We start from the raw sequence: 16711 nt of genomic DNA, 5'->3' as shown, positions 1-16711 counted from the left end.
TGCTTTCACAGGACCCCCTAAGAAGAACGTTGCCTCCATGTCAGCTGGAAGCAATCTTAGAGGATGACGTCCCCTCTACCACCAGAGTTTGCCCTTAGGGTTAGGATAATCATTTAGTGGTTGGTATATAGGGTTGAGGGGATGGGGGAGATATTTCATGGATTTAGGGGTACTTTCAAAAAAGGGGGGATTAATTGGTTTGATGGAATGATTGGTACTTGTGAATTACTGTTTTTAGAAAACTGTATTGGTACTGATTCTTGTATATTGATATATTGAATATTGAATGTGAATGCTCCTACTTCTATTTTTTGTATAAGAGTATGCTTATAACTTTGTCTATATTATATTGATACATTTACCATAGTACAATGTACATTTCTACCTCTGATATTATTTATATAATAACATTGTTTACATTTGATATGTAATGACATTGTTTACAGTTGGAGATCATTGTCTTCATATATTGCACAGTTGTTTATTCTCTTAGTCTTCAAGTTAGGTATTGAGAATTATATGTTTGTCATATTTATTTTTAGGATAATCAGGTTTCTTAGATACATAGAGATTATATTTAGTATAGATAGTATAATCTTCAACCTCTTCGAAGAGCTGTAGAAAATGGCCTTTAATCTAACCTAGAATTCCAAGCCAACGAGACACAAACACTCCTGGCATCACCGCTCTACTCCCGAGAGAACGTTGAGCACCAAAGACACTCCACTGGGAGCTTGTCTTCTTGGCAGAACTGGCCTTTGGCTTAAGAAAAGCCCATACCTCAATATGCAGCTGGATGGGAGGGGGGAAGGGAAAGCGAGCCAGGAGCGTGCTGTGAAAGATAGTGGGCTAGGCACGAGCCCAGTCACACTTCCTGAGCTCCATTAGCTGACTTGCTCGCAAAGCCTGGGAAAGATAGAACCCAGGCAATGAGCTGTGGCAAAAAATTGTGTGCTGGGTATTCAGGGGGCTGCTCTTAATCAGTAGCAGCCCTCAGTAAGAGAGTGTGGTGCACACGAACGCCTGAGACAGGGGCAGCTTTCTCAATCTAAAATTCAAGCCTGCACCCCAGGCCATGCAGGGGCGGAGGCAAAGAGCCCCACTTTAGAGCGCCAAGATATTATGGTGTAAATGAATGGCAGACAGACATTATATTAAATATTCAGCTTTAATAAGGGTAAGACTTACGAAACTGAGGTTCCCACGGAGAACAGGGAAACAGAAGGGAGGTGGGGAATATGCCAGCAATCTTTATTAGTAAAAAATAACCTCAGGGGACCCCGCTCTTCAAGCAAGGTGATTGGCTGAGGTTCCCCTACAGGAACTAATCTAGGTCTGTGTGGTTCTATAGTAAAACAAGAGAAAAAGTACAGCTGTACAGCTCATATGACAACGTTCTTCTACCAGGAATTAGCTTTTTGAAGTTCCACTAGTTCTCAATAACTCTGCTAGTTGGTGACCAAACCTGGAGCAATGAAACGTTGAGGTACTTTTCAGATTCAAAACACAGAAACAGTGTATATGTAATTTTAAAACAGAAGTGTCAAGGAAAAGCTTGCTGAGGTGACAGATGAGTAAAAAGCCCAAAAAGGATACATGTGAAAGTCATTCTCATCTGGATGAACAAGAATATCAGAGATAGCAACTGCACAAGTCTTTCATCAGGTGCATTCCTGCATAGTAAGCAAACATCAAGGAGGCTTTTGAGATTAGAAATGAGTGAGAAAAGAAGAGAATGAAAATCTATCAGATCAGGTAGGTGTTGGAACGGTGAGCAAAGACTTTTGCAGTTTTCCTTTTAGATATTTGCTAGAACTTGAATTTGTGGTTTTGGTTCAAAAAGAGATGAAAAGCTAATCAGTATATATTGCTAGGGTATATAAAGGTAAAAGTTCTGTATTATAATTCATATGTATTCTTAATTTCACTAATGAAAGCCAACATTCTTTTCTTTTTTATTGCTATTTATTGAGCTCTACATTTTTCTCTGTTCTCCTCCCTGCCTCTCCCCTCCCCCCTTCAGCCCTCTCCCAAGGTCCCCCTGCTCCCAATTTACTCAGGAGATCTTATATTTCTCTACTTCCCATATAGATTAGATCCATGTAAGTATCTCTTCGTGTCCTTGTTGTTGTCTAAATTTGCTAGGATTGTGGTTTGTAGCCTGGTTTTCTTTGCTTTATGTTTAAAAACAACCTATGAGTGAGTACTTGTGATAATTGTCTTTCTATGTCTGAGTTACCTCACTCAAAATAATGTTTTCTCACTCCATCCATTTTCCTGAAAAATTCAAGATGTTATTTTTTTCTGCTGTATAGTACTCCATTGTGTAAATATACCTCATTTTCCTTGTCCATTCTTCAGTCTAGGGGCATTTAGGTTGTTTCCAGGTTCTGGCTATGACAAACAAAGCTGCTATGAACATAGTTGAGCACATGTCCTTGTGGCACGGTTGAGCATCCTTTGGATATATACCCAAAAATGGTATTACTGGGTCTTGAGGAATTTTCCTAATTTTCTGAAAATTGTTACACTGGCATCCAAAGGAGTTGTACCAGCTTGCATTCCCACCAGCATTGCAGAAGTGTTCCTTTCCCCCACAAGCTCTCCAGCATAAGTTGTCATAGGTGTTTTTGATCTTGGCCATTCTTACAGGTGTAAGATGGAATCTCAGAGTTGTTTTAATTTGCATTTCTCTGATGACTAAGGATGTTGAGCATTTTCTTAAGTGTCTTTCAGCCATTTTAGATTCCTCTGTTGAGAGTTCTCTGTTATATTGTCATATTAATATACAACAATATCATTATCTATTGCCATCAGTAGTCTATACATTACTGACAAAGCTTCCCCAAATTTGCAAATTATATTCTTAGTATTTAATAATTATTAAATATTATTAATTATTAATAATAATAAATATTTATTGTAATAGAATTAAAATATATCATTAAGGTTATAGAATTATTTCCCTGAGAAATAGTGAGGCTAAAATTTCACTCTATTTTCCCCCATGAGATAATTTTACTACAATTATTTATCAGTATAAGAGTTTCCAGGAAAGCAGAGCTTAATTTTGAATCACATTGTATTTTTTCTAAAGTTTTAAGGTAGTTTTTCTTTAAATGTCTGTACATGATGCTTTGTTTAAATATATATATATCCTAAGCCTTAAGTACTTTTTATTTTTTTTAATTTAATATTCCCAACAAAATCACCTTTGGTATTTTTAAGACATTTTGAAATTGAGAAATCAATTTCAAAGATACATAAACAATCACTTCATTAATAAACAATTTTTAAAAATTCAACTATACATAATCTAGATGCATATTAGTAGAATAGATGAACAAATTGTGTTTTTGAACTTTCTCAAATACTGCTTAGCATAAAGGAAAACTTCTTACTGACATATTCAACATGTGGATGACTACAAAAAAGCATAATGAGTGAAAAGAATCTAAAATGTCTGAAGGACACTTAAGGAAATGATACTTGTTTTTCTGATCCTGGGTTACCCCCAGGGAATGTAATAATTTCCAGATCCATCCATTTTTCTATACACTATATATTTTAATTTTTCTTCATATTCAAATAAAATTCCATTGTGTACACGTTCCACATTTTCATTTTCCATTCATCTGTTGATGCGCATCTATAATGTTGTCACTACCTCGCTATTGTGAATAGAGTGGCAATAACATGGCTGTACAACTATCTATCACGTTGGCAGGATATAGAGTCCTATGAGTACATCCCAAGAGTGCTGTAGCTGCATTACATGGTACTTCTGATCTTAGATTTTGAGGAGCCTCCCTGTTATGGTTTCCAGCACCCAGCACTTTGGCCGGCATTTCCAGATTTGGGGGCTGCGTATGCTCCAACAAGCACTCAGACAATTTATATAGCCACCCAGGATCGTCAAGCCCTATGTGACCTCCATCCAGCATGGTCACATCACCTACACATGACATGGCTACCTAAGCCCTTGTGTGCATGTGGAAGCATGCCCTAGGTAACCTTTAAAAGCTGGACAAGCCTGCTCCACTCTCTCTCTCCCTGCACCAACTTCCTCAGGCCTGCACACGTCTTTCCCTCTCTTAATAAACTCTTAAAGTGGGTTTTGTTGAGTGTTTTGTGATCTGTTTCGCTGGTGCCCAGTATTTTCACTCCCTACTAGTTTACTTAGCAGCTTATCCAATTTGCATATCTACTAACATTGAATAAGGGTTTCTCTTTCCCCATATCTGCATCACTATTTGCTGTCCTTTGTTTACTTTATTATAACTAGGGTCTGTGGTTTGATGCTTAAAAAATCCCACACTAGCTTAGAATTGAGAAATAGATGGTTATTTATTTAGGAGTAGACTCAAAAATCAGAATCCTCTGTTTGAACAGAGATCAGAAAACAAATTCTGCAACGGGAACAGAGAGGCCAGAAAATAGGCCAGACATATGCTCTACGTTGCCATATATGGTATAAGAGGCCATGCCCCAGTGGGCAGGTAACCACTAGCTGTAAGATTTCCTACAGCAGAGGTCAAAGAGAATCTCAGAATAATTTTAATTTGCATCCCTCCATTGGTTAAGAATGTTGAACACTTCAAGCAATTCATCTTTATATTTAAACTTCTGAGAACTTTTTGTTCTCATTAGCCCATTTATTGCTACTTTAGAGAGGAATAGTGGTTTTTTAATAGTTGAGGCTCTTTATGTATTTTAAATAATAAAATTTGTATGAAGTATACCTAGCAAAGACTTTCTTCCATTTTGTAGGCTATTGACTGTGCTTATAGTTTACTCTGGTATGTAGAATCTTTTTAATTTCATGTAATCCCATTTGGCAATTTGGGTAATATTTCCTGATCTATCAGAGTCCTATTCAAAAAGTTCCTGCCTAGGTTAAAATCTTAAAATTTCTTCCTTATGTTTTCGCGAAGCAGTTTCAGCACTTCAATTTTTTTAAGGTCTTTGATCGATTTTGAATTATGCTCAGGTTGATAGATACAGATTTAATTTCATTTTTCTGTAGATGAAGAATCAATTTTGCCAAGACTATTTGTCTTTTTGCAGTGTGTGGTTCAATTTATGTATGTATGTATGTATGTATGTATGTATGTATGTATGTATGTATGTACGTATGTATTTTTAATGCTTTTTAAAAACGTTAGGTGATCATTGTGGTCTATGAGAAGGTAGAGAGACTATTGTAGATGCAGAAATGCAGAATATATTTTTACAGCTGTAGAAAAGTAAGATCTTCATAGTGAGGTGATATGCAAAACAATCCCACACCAGTTAGTATTTAAAGGGGCATTTATTTTGGGGTTAAAACTCACAAAGCACCAACCGTCAGGAAAGGAGCCTAGTCACCAGAGCAGGAGCAGGAACCAAGCACCAGAACAAAGAGGAGGCAGGAAGCACACCTGCCAGATTTATAGGTAAATATTGGCCTAAGGGGTACCCGCTCTACAAACAAGGTGATTGGCTGGGGTTTCCCCTTCATCTCCCCCTTTTGTCTAAATAAAACAGAACCAAACCAAATACAACTATATACAATAGGAACAAATAATAAATATAAAATTACAAATAACAAACAATATTAAGCAAGAAACATATAACAAATTTTTACTAAACATTCTATTTCAAGGAGTCCAAATAATGTAGAGAATAACTACAATTATCTAATCTTTAACTCCATCAAAGATCTGAGAAGGGAAGTAATATTACTTAAGCAACCAGGAAGTAGAAAGGAGAAACTTCCAAAATGAGCAGAAATGTAGAGACGACTACCTGGGCAATCACCCAAAGTCTGGTTTGCAATGTTGAGTCAACCAACTTTGGCTAAGGCCTAACATAACTGACATACCATTATCAAAGGCAAGGAACTTTTTTAGAACTATCCTACCCTGTCTTGGCAAGATAAGACAATCCTGTTTTATCCACTTATGGATATTTTGTATCTTTGTCAGTAGTCGAGGTATGGGCTTTTCTTTACCCAAAGGCCAGTTCTGCCAAGAAGACAAGCTCCCAGTGGAGTGTCTTTGGTGCTCAACGTTCTCTCGGGAGTAGTACGGTGTTGCCAGGAGTGATTGTGTCTTGTTGGCACGGAATTCTAGGTTAGATTAAAGGCCATTTTCTACAGCTCTTCGAAGAGGTTGAAGATTATACTGTCTATACTAAATATAATCTCTATGTATCTAAAAAACCTGATTATCCTAAATATAAATATGACAAGCATATATGACTATTGATTTATAATTCTCGATACCTATCTAACTTGAGGACTAAAAGAATAAACAACTGTGGAAATTATGAGGACAATGATCTCCAAATGTAAACAATGTCATATCAGAGGTAGAAATGTACATTGCAATATGGTAAATATAAACAGAGGTGTAAACATACTCTCATACAATAAATAGAGGTAGAATCATACTCACATTTAATATTTAATATATCAATATACAAGAATCAATATACAATTTTATAAAAATAATAGTGCACAAATACCAATCATCCCATCAAACCAGTTGGGGCCAGATGATGCGCAAAACAATCTCACACCAGTTAGTATTTAAAGGGGCATTTATTTTTGGGTTAAAACTCACAAAGCACCAACAGTCAGGAAAGGAGTCTAGTCGCTGGAGCAGGAGCAGGAACCAAGCGCCAGAACCAAGAGGAGGCAGGGAGCACACCTGTCAGATTTATAGGTAAATATTGGCCTAAGGGTTACCCGCCCTACAAACAAGATGATTGACTGGGGCTTTCCCTTCAGTGAGGTAGCAGTTATAACACAATAGCTTAACAATAAAAGTATGTAAGGTGTAAATAGTAATAAAATTTGTTAAAAAAAAAACTAAACAACCAGAAGGTTTTTTTAAGGAATAACAAAAAATAGACAATATTAAACTTCTAACCCATAGCTTTTCCTCACTGTGATGCGATGGTTTCTTTTTGCCCTTAGGTTTCTATTTCTATCAGTCTGTACATGTGGACCGGGGACTGCTAGCCTCAGTAGTTCAAACCAATTAAGACAGTGTACCTGTCCAAGCTGCAAGGCTTTCTGTGAGCACAGACTACCTCTGCCATAATTTTCTGGCTAGAGTGAGTTCTGCTCTCCCTCTATTGAGTAAAGCAGGTAACAAAGTGAACATAGTGAGCCAGGGAATCAAACTTTACACAGGTAGGACTTTCTGTGAGTCAGTTTTAGGGGCTGTGAACTGTCTCAGAACTCAGTACATACTACAGAACCCTTCTGATGATGCTACATGCATCACCCTGCTAGTGGATGAGGGTTAGAGTCCTTTTCTCTGACTGTGTTTATGATCAGCTTCCCTGACCTAACTCAATTTACTCTGACACTGGCCCTGTTCCTGTCTCTTCTACCAACCATGTCCTTTTCTCTTTGAAATTGCAGTGTCACTAATACATACAGTTCGCTATTAAACACAGCTGTAAATACTGATCAGCTGGGTAGCTGAGGTGGCTGTGGACACTGCACAGGTCCACCAATATGCACAGTGATGGTCTCAGGATTCTATCTATGGGAGAAGATCAATGGTGATCTCACTCTTGCAGGTAGTTCACAGGTAGACATAATTAAAACTGAGCAGGCGGCAGAAGGAGCAGCATCAGTTTCATAGATTTATTTGTGGGAGATGTTCATGGATGTATACAAAAAGTGCTGGTCTGAAAGTCCAATTATTGGTAGAAGTGGTTGGGCCCAATATATCAATACTAGCTTTCCCCGTCCCTTAACAATATTCATCCATTTGATGACATGCAAGGGCTTAAGTTGCTTTTCTATTGCTGTGATAGACATCATGACTAAAAGCAACTTGAAGAGGAGAGAATTGACTTCATCTTACAACTCTCATGTCATAGTTTGTCGTTGAAAGAAGTCAGGGCAGGAACTCAAGCCATAAAAATGGAGGCAAGAACTCAAGTCGTAACATGGAGACAGTGACTGAAGCAGAGGCCCTGGAAGAACACTAATTGATTGTTCAACCTTTCTTATACAACCATAGATGACCTGCTCAGGAGAGGCACCTCCCACAATGGACTGATCCTTTCTATATCAATCATTAATAAAGAAAATGCAATCACAGACTTGCCTACAAGGAGTCTGATGGAGACATTTTCTCAGTTGAAGTTCCCTCAGACTACTCTGACCAACCAGCCAGCACACACAGTTTCCAATGTGCTATCTCACTCAGCAGTTCTACACGCCAACCTCTTACCCGATGCCTAGCTTATACACATTTTCTGCCATTAAATGGTTTGTCTATTCACTCTGTTCAATTGCTGTCTAGAAGCTTTTAATTTTTATGTGACTCTATATGTCAAGTTCAGCTTTTATTTCCTATGACTACTCAGACTGGTGTTAAAAAGCTTTCCCAATATGTAGCTTTTCAGATTTGGCTCCTATGTTAAAGTCTTTATCAGTTATTGCTTAATTTTTCTAAGTCATTTTAAATATTGGTTGCTAAATAATTCGACACATCAATTGGTCACCCAGGTTTATAAGTAGCTCTCAGTATAGAGATTATCATTTTTCCACTGTGTGCACTCTTGACAATTGCGTTGTTTTTATGTCAATCTGTTTTATGTCTGTTGTAACACAAATGTTATACAATTTGTATTGGTATTGCTTGGTATTATGTTTTCTTCTGTTGCTGAGCTGTTCTTTTCTATTTATTCTTCTTATATATTACATCCTGACCACATTTTCTCCTCCCTCTTCTCCTCACACCTCTCTTCTCCCCTGGATTCACTCCTCCTCCATCTCCTTTCAAAAAAGGGAGGGCTGCCAGGGATATCAACCAAATATGGAATGGCATAAAAAGCTTCAATAAGACTAGGTCCCTTCCTTCATATTAAGACTGGATGAGGCAACCCAGTAGGAGGAAACAGGTCTCAAAGACAGGAAAAAGAGTAAGGGACAACCACTTGTTGTGGGATATTCGATCACACTCTGAACCCCAAGTTTGCATGATCTGGGACATATAAATAGCAATGTGCTTTTAAACATCAAAATATATGACATCTGTTCACATTACGTTATTTAGTACTTAAATACATTTTTGAATAGAAAACATAGTCTTTATGAAACAAATTCTTAGGGATTCAGCAATGTTTTTATGGTATAGGGTATGTTACATTGGTTATACAATTGAAAAAAATATTCTCTAATATTTGGACGGACTTATCCTAATTGCATATGTCCCAGGATTAAGCTTATAACTTCTGTTCTATTACATGTTTTATCTACCAACTCCCTAAAGAGATATATAAAATTGTACTGCTTATGATGGTGCATAAGGAAACTTAGTATCTATCTCTTTAACACGTTTTCTTTCCCAATCACTTCCCTATTGTGTTTCCATATACAAAGTGTGGAAGGGGACTTCTAAAACATGGAATATGGGATAATTCTTTGTGTAGCAATAATGTTTTAAATTTATTGATATCAAATAATTATGAAATCCCATATTGAGCTTATGATATGGAAAATGGGCAATCAAAACATTGTAGCAGATTCACACAAGCTATAGAAAGAATTGCTAGCCATATGTATCCTTAGATCTGAAAATCCATTATACATGCCCAAATTAAATCCCAGAGTATTTAGCCAAGACTATTTAAAATAAGGAAAATAAGGAAGGCCCTCCTTTTTGTATTATACAAACAACAAAAGAAATAAAAATATAGTAAGATGAAACCAGAGAAACCATGGTGACACCGATGTAGAAACCTAAAAATACATACACCAAGACCAAAATAGCTCGGGTGATCGGTGATTTCCATAAAGCCAAGATAGAAATCCTTCTGCACGTGTGTGTCAACACATCAGCTCAAACATCAGGCATCCCAGTTCTGATGATACATTTAGCTACTGGCAGTCTCAAGTTAATTACAAGCTGCTCATCTCAAAGTAAGACTTACAATTTTTAAAGAACAAGTCCCAAAATTCATGGACAATCTTTAAGAATGGGGTTTGACCTCTGTCTCATGTTGCTGCTGGTGTGTGTGTATGTGTGTGTGTGTGTTTACATGCAAATGAACACACACTATTTTACCTTTCTTTCATGTACCTCAAAACAACTTTCCTTCTTTCCCTGTATTTATCTCTTGGTCTCAATGTGTATTCATGATACGTGGTGCTGAGGCATGTATATTGTGGTTTCAAGGATAGGCAAAGAAATCCACATTTTAGCTTCCATCTTTCCTGACACTAAGTCTAAAGTCAAGTTGATTATCATTAACTATTTTCTCTGGAGCAAAATCACTTTCATTCAGCAACATGCACCCAATAGTTCAGCCACTGCTATTAGAAATAATGAAAAGAATGCACTTATGGACCATTTAGTACCTCAAAAAAATCCACATAGTATGTCAGAAAGTATTCCTTTACCTTTCCAGAAAAAAAATAATGCTTTGACAAATAAATGTGAAGAAACCAAAGGCTGGATTGTTCAATACTCAAAAGACTTGATTTCATCTCCCTTTGGGGTAAAGAAAAAAGGACAGAATGAAATATCTAAGGAATAAATGGTGTGGCAGCAGAAAAGGAAGAGTCTATAAGCCTGTGAGCCTCACTAATAGAGCTCTTAAGCTAGTATGTATCATCCTTCTGCTGGAAGTTTAATCAATGGGGATCAGTTCCTCCTAATATCTCAGTTACACAAATTGCCAAATGCCCTAATTAGAATCAACCCTCACTAGACTCACTGTAGATTACTCGGAGTCCAAAATACAGATGAGAATCTGAAAACAGCAAAACAGTGACTGTTCAAGTCATCACTGTCTCTTATTTACATAAATCTTGTTTTTAACTCAATGTAAGTAACTGTTAAATGCAGAGACTGTGTGAGGTTATTAGACAATGAATCAGACATGAATTCTGCCCTCAGGGAGATTTGTAAGACACAGATAAATACAAGTATATGAAAATTCAGAAGAGAAAGAGATGAAAGGAACTATGTTTAAACAAAGAAGAAAAAATATATGAATATTATATAGTAATGACTTTTTCTCGGGTTATCAGGGAGAAAACAGAGTACCCATAGAAATATGAAGTTCATATGAACATTTTTCACATAAACATATCATAGGAATTATTTGGGAAAATTTAACCAGCCATCTTATATCTTTCTTGACTTTCAAATGTCTACTCTCTACTATCTATGAAATAATTACTGAAAACATTTCAATGCATAAAATGTATAACAAATGAGTATAGAATTAAACCAATTCCTAATAATTTGTTGTTATACCCATAGATTACTGTATCACTCACCCCTCAGCAAAGAAGTTTCTTATTGGAGTAGATACACACTAACTAACACAGAGACCCTTAACTGGTCAAGGTACAGAGAAAGAGAGACTGTGGATTGCTCAGTCCTAAGTGGGACATCACAAGGTTCAGGAATGGCAGACAGAAAAAGTGTAAGAGGCAGAGATGGTGGATGACGACAAAGAAGTAGTGTTTTGCAGATACAACAGGGAAGTTGAACATACGAACTCACGGGAACTGTGACTTATTGCACAAGATCTAAACAAACTCAAGGCACATATAATGTCGAGGGAGGGGATGTAGCAAGGAAGTCTGCCATCTACTTGCACAGCTTTTAGGTTTTTGAGGATTCTCTACATTGCTTTTCGTAGTGGCTGCAGCAACTTGCAATCCCATCAACAGTAAATAAGGTTTCCCTTTGCCCCATCCCATCAAACATTTGTTGTCAGTTATTTTGTTGATATTTGCCATTCTGACTGGAGTAAGAAGAAACGTAAAAACTATTTTGACTTAGATTTCCTTAACTACTAGGACAATGAACAAGTGTTCAGTTCCCAGCTCCTACATATGATAGCTCACAATTGCCAGTAACTCTAGGTCCTGGGGGTTTGAGATCCTTTTTTGTTCTCATAGACACCTGAACACACATGTGAAAAGACACATACGTTTTAAGCAGCTTAATTTAGAAACATAACTTCTGACCAAGTGTTCATAATCTACATATTATCCTATTAACATGTACATGTGTATACTCACATATAGGCAAATTTATAAAATGAAAACCAGCAAAGATGCTAATTGTTCTTTTGTCAGGACTTTTTCCTGTAAGCTAAAGAAAATAGAAATGAAAAAGCAGGTTAAACAGGGCCTTTCCTATTTTTACTCTGTACTTCATTAAAGATTTTTATAGCTAAAATGCATTTGTGGTTTTCTTGTATGATTCAAATGATTATTTAAAATAATAAACATGCAGGCTTATATATGCCAGAATTCTTCAGTGACAAGAGAAGTACGATTGTCTTTTATCATGTTTCCTTCTTAAAAGGAGTATCTTATCATGAGAGATAATTTTCTTTAAGACTTTTTAGAAATCTTGACAGATACATGAGGCAAAAACTGTTATGTAAACACTGCAAGACATTTTCTTCCTCTCATGTAGTTAGAACTCAAATCACCCCTGGGGCAGCCTGTTCTTTTATCTTGGAGAAGGTGACCCTAATAGCTTTTATTTCACAAATAAAAGATGCCTCTTTTTCTTGGAGAAAACTATAACATAATCTGAATCTAGATACTTGGACTCAGAAATAACTATTCTCATCTGAGTAATGCAAATTATTTGATATGATTCAGTTAGGGCTGTGTTTACAAGTCCTTATGCTTAAAGTGCCAGGGGTAGCTTTCTATGAACTGAGACAGCACTGTGTGAATTAGTCCTTCTTCCCTTGAAATTTCCAAAGCATTTTGAAATATTTTTCATAGAATAGTTTTAGCCAAGACCTTAGGAACTGTATGATACAGGCATCATATTTCCCTCCTATAGAACTCTGGTTCTTAAAAAGGTTTTAAAAGAGGGAAAGAAAGCCATTGTGGGTATGAATAAGTTAGGATGCATTGGTAATACTTTGAAACCAAATGACAGGAATCTTAGGAAACACATTGATGCTGAATAAATCACCTTCTCATGTGATTATCATTAGTGCAAAAGAATAAGGGTGCAAGTTGACAAGGCTATAAAATTCAGAGGACTTGGCCATTGTCACCTCATAGGAATTGGCATTCTTATTAGCAGTCGTCCTTAAGTGTGATGAGACTCCACTAAGGAATTAAGAATGTGAGATCTGGTATTCATTTGGGCATAAGGGGACAGTTTTCTGTTCTAGAAGTAACTGAGCATTGATCTGGAACTCACTGAACAGATGTGTTCACACTATTTGCTGGATGTAGCAGACATCGGCAGTAACCTAGCTTCTGGGCACACAGAAGCAAGCCAAAAGCTAACACAAGACATGTATTTTATAAAAAGTCCTAGTGATGGATTTGGTCCCACGGGCTATGTAAACAGCCTCATACAATACTGGTGGCAGAGGTAAACTACCATCTATGTTGTCTTTCCTTACTATGATCCCAAAACTTTGAGTAAAGCATTCTGAAGGAGGATTGGCACAGTACCACACACTTGAATTTTGCAAAGATTTTAATGTCCTGTGTTTAGAACCTTGTAATTCTTAATGATTGAAAAGTTTGCTTATTGTTTTTATTGATTCCTACAAATGATAGACTCAAAAGTTTGAGGGATTTGTCATCTATGAAGCACAACATCATCTCTCCAGGTCTTTACTCCATCATAGAAATGATGGTAGCTATGATAGATGTGATCTGGAAATAGAACAAGGAAAAGTTCAGAGTATCTTTGAATTTTCTCAGGAAGTGCGAATTATTTTATGAAGACCTAGGAAGGCTGAAGTCTCAGGATTTTAACAATTTAATTCAAAATTATTCAAAAAAGGAAATATGGCTTCACTGAAAGTTCATTGTTTGAAACAATTGGTTGTGCCCAAGTCAGTCATGTGAAAAGTTTTAAAAGCACAACCATTCATTGTAAAATTAAAGAGGAATGACAATATTTATTTAGGTTAATAGTTTGTTTCCTATGTGTTGTAGCCTCCTAAGGCAGGACATTGTTACAAAAATCAATATACAAAATGATATTTTGTAATTAGGACAATAATATAATTTGCTATTCCCCTAGTTTGAAATTCATCTTCCCTTGTCTTTGCAATGTTATTTTCTCTTAATGTTTGGCCCTTAGCTAAGATACAACTTTCAATGAAAAGCCCACTCTGGTGATAACATGCTATATTAGGAATGGATCCTCTTAACTTTCAGAGTGTCTTTACTCCCCCGATTCTCACTGCACTCCCTGCCACTGTAGATTGAGCACCATGACCAGACAAGCTGATGGGAAAGTAGGTTGAGTCTATGTTTGGAAAGACAAGTCTCAGGCAGAGCAAATTGTCTTTTGTCTAACACAGGGATGCTGGCAACACCAGATGCTGTGCTAACTGGTGAAATTGCATGAATCATCTGCAGCTTCTACTTCCCTGCTACAACCTTCATACCTAGCACAATACCAGGAACATAGGTGCTTCTTAATAAATACTTACATATAGAATGGTCAACCATTGTATGGTGAGGGCCCACTTGTTCATCCCAGCCACCCAGCTAGCTTAGCCCTGAAATAACCACACAGAAATTGTATTATTTAAATCACTGGTTGGCCCATTAGTTATAGCCTCTTATTGGCTAACTCTCACATCTTGATTTAACCCATTTCTATTAATCTGTATATCACCATGTGGCAGTGGCTTACCAGGAAAGATTCAGCATGTCTGTCTCTGGCACCTTCACGGCATTCCTTGCTCTGCTTTTTTCCTCCCAGCATTCAGTTCTGTCTTCCCCACCTATCTAAGTTCTGCCCTATCAATTAGGCCAAGGCAGTTTCTTTATTCATTAACCAATAAAAGCAACACACAAACAGAAGGACCTCCTACACCAGTCAACCACAAAAAGAAAGATATGGTTCCCTAGATGTAGAAGAAACTGATCCAAAGGCTATACCAATCACCGAGTCATACAGACACACCCACATGGTTCTAGTTGGGTACTCTATGGTCTCTGGTTATACTTCCTCAGTCTCTGAATTTTAATATCAGGACTTTCTAGACAAAGAAGGGATGGTCAGGTGTCAATATAACTTATTCTCAAACTTCAAGGAAGATGATGGATTCCACTTTAATGCTCAAATAAAGAAAATCAAACTAGAAGCTCACAAGCATACTGGATATAAGGGTCATTCATCATCCCCCCCAAAGTGAAGTGATTGCTCTTATATCCTGAAGTGACACCAGCAGGATATCAATATGTTGTTTCACTTTTAGCTTTAAATGTTATATTTCTTTGTGAAAAGGTGGGTTGGGAGGGGGGAGTAGTCTCACTCTACAGTCCAGTGTATATAATCAGAACTCACAGTCTAGCTCAGGCTAGACTGGAACTTGTGACAATCCCTCTGTTTCATCTGGATGAGTTCTATGATTACACACATGAACCACTCTGTCTGTCTTATAGCAGGTTTCTTATAATCTAATTAGTGAAATAAATCCAGAGGATTAGATCAGCTAAATAATGATAGGTAGACAGTGTGACAATCCCTTGACCTCAGAAATCTCAATGGCGGGCTTAAAGACCCATACACCTCAAGGTAAAGAGACTGTTTTTATACACTTTACTTACCCCATAATAGGGTTGAAGACCTTAAAGTTTTCAAATAACTATTTCAAATTTTTACTTTCCTTTACTTGATTAGACAAATATTTAGAGGCCCCTTCAAGATATGAATTTTCGAATCTCTTCTACCTACCTGGATGCCATATTGCAACGTCTTTTTATGTAAGTTTTTATGTCCTCAATCCCCTCTTTAATTCTGCCAGGAGTCAGTGTCATTTAATGTCATCCATTGAATTTCCAAAGAGTGAACACTTTTTTCTCTTCTTGCAAACATCTCCTAATTAATGGTCACCACCGCCTTCTCATTAATGCTCATACAGGAGGCAATTAATGATTACTCATGCATCAGATGAGAGTCTCAGGCACAGATCACTCTAACAGAGCTATAGCCTATGTGACCTCAGTCAAAATTTCATTCCTGTGTTCTTTCTGTAATGAGGAAGGGTGCTACGACCTCTTTTTTGTCTTCCACAGACTCACTCCCTCTGTCAATAAATACATCCAAGTCATCTCTGCATATTGGTAAAGATACAGTCAGTTTTTATTTTGTGTATTAGTGTTTTGCCTGCATATATGTAAGTGTACCATGTACATAAATACATCCAAGTCATCTCTGCATTTATTTTTATATCTTGTATATGACTGGCCTGTATATATGCAAGTGTACCATGTGCGTCTTCTGCTCAATGAGGTTAGAACACAGCGTAAGATCTGTTGTATTGCAAGTTGTAATCCAACATGTGGGTAACGGGAACTGAACCTGGGTTCTCTACAAGAATGACAAGAGCTCTTAACCTCTGAGGTCTAGCCCATCTTTCTACACTTTTAAAGTCCAAAATAACAAAATGGCAGCACACTGCCAATTCTTCACATTCCACAAGGTATTTTCTCTTCTTTTTACCTCTTCATAGGTGTGAATTTCTGTGGGTAATATATACTTACTGTTTCTACATCTGTCTTTTGTTATGCTATTTTGGTTTCATTTTATGGCAATGTTTCACAGTATGTAGCCTGAGCTAGCCTCCAACTTACCATCTACCTGACAGTATAACTTCAGAGCTGAAATACTCTTGTTGTTGAAGTCATCTCACCAAGTACATCAGGTACCTCCAAATCTAAAATATTGATGTTTAT

Source organism: Chionomys nivalis, chromosome X, assembly GCF_950005125.1.
Source record: "Chionomys nivalis chromosome X, mChiNiv1.1, whole genome shotgun sequence".
Classification (NCBI taxonomy): Eukaryota; Metazoa; Chordata; class Mammalia; order Rodentia; family Cricetidae; genus Chionomys; species Chionomys nivalis.
The sequence above is the reverse complement of the archived record's forward strand: the minus strand, read 5'-3'. Positions refer to the sequence as shown.